The following is a 1,634-nucleotide window of genomic DNA, read 5'->3' as shown; positions in this document are numbered from 1 at the left end:
GAAAAAAAACCTCCCAGAATGCCTCAGGAGGGGCAACGGACAGGAAAGGATTAGGCACCCTGAGGTTGAGGCAGGAGGAGCTACTTAAGCAAATTGGACTGCCAGGGTGTGTGTTAAGGAGTGTTTGGTGAAGTGCGTGTGTGCTTGTGTGTGTGTATCAGAGTTAAAGAGACGTGCGGTTCCTCTCTCACGCCTTAAGCCTTGGCCTCTAGCAACAATGCTGGCTGGTCCGGGCACAAAACGTGAATGTACTGTCACACTTTAAGACCCAGACACTCCTCCTCCTCCTCCCCGGCTGGGGCAGGGTCAGCAGGTTCCCAACAGCCAATGGTGTCTCCACACTCCGTCAACTCCACCCACCTTCTCAGGGCAGCCTTAGAGGACACGCCCCATTTTCCCAGGAGCCTCCAGCGCCACTGTCCCCTGCTGCACCAGGCAATAAGGACCAGATCCATCTTCACTTCCCTCAACAGATCCCTCACTAGTCTGTTTACTCCTGAACACATCCCTTACTGCTATAGGTCTTACTGCTCTCCTAAATGGACCCATTACCGCTGTTCTGAATGGATCCACTACTGCTCCTCAAAAATTATCCCTTCATATTTTCTTCTAAACCAATACTCTCTCTTTCTTAAGCCACTGAGGTCCCAAGGTCACTCAGCTGAACAGATTAATGATGGCTCTAAATATATCCTTACTCAGACCACTGCTGGTACTCTTTTCGAAGATCTCTTATTGTTCAGTAGATCTCTTCTGTAACAAATGGATTCCTATTAGTTTGGCCTGCAGGAGGCTCCAGAGGCCTTAACTGTTGTTATACAAAGAACTTAGCAGGGACAGAAAATCTTTGTGTGAAACGGAAGAATTTTGAACTCTTGTGGACGTTCACTCCTGTATATGGCACGATCCCTTTACTAGGTCCTCTGCTTCTTGCAATAGCTCTGAACGCTCTCTCTCCCTCTCTCTTTGTCTCTCCTCCTCCTCCACCCTTGTTCTCCTGGGTGCTGCTACTGCCCCCCCCACACACACACACTCTCTCTCACACACACACACACACACACACACACACACACACACACACACACACACACACACACACACACACACACAAACCACAATCTCACACATACAGTGTCACCACTGCTCTGCTGTGCCATCATGTCAGCTGTCCTGCACATCTGCTGAGGGCCTACAGGAAGAGCTCACACCAGGCCAGGCACCATTGACTGCTGCAGCTGTAGCCATTCTGGGCAGTCACTGGCCAAATCCCCCACTGTCTTTAATGCCCTGAGGAGCCCCCTCTGTGCAGCAAGGCCGTCTCGCTTGCTCCGGCTCAAGGTGGATGAGCTCATTAGCACACAAAAGATGCTCACACACCACCCTGCAGTGTGTGTTATTGTCTGTAACTCAATTTTAAGGCTCCTGTGTGTGTCTGTGTGTCTGTGTGTCTGTGTGTGTCTGTGTGTGTCTGTGTGTGTGTGTGTGTCTGTGTGTGTGTGTGTGTGTGTGTGTGTGTGTGTGTGTGTGTGTGTGTGTGTGTGTGTGTGTGTGTGTGTCCCTCTTGTATGCCAAACATCAGCTGCCCTACAGCCCACACCTACTGTTTCAGGTTGTATCCAAAGGGTTTGAATGAG

This window comes from Sprattus sprattus (genome assembly GCF_963457725.1).
Source record: "Sprattus sprattus genome assembly, chromosome: 11".
Taxonomy (NCBI): domain Eukaryota; kingdom Metazoa; phylum Chordata; class Actinopteri; order Clupeiformes; family Clupeidae; genus Sprattus; species Sprattus sprattus.
This window is presented reverse-complemented; position numbering follows the sequence as displayed.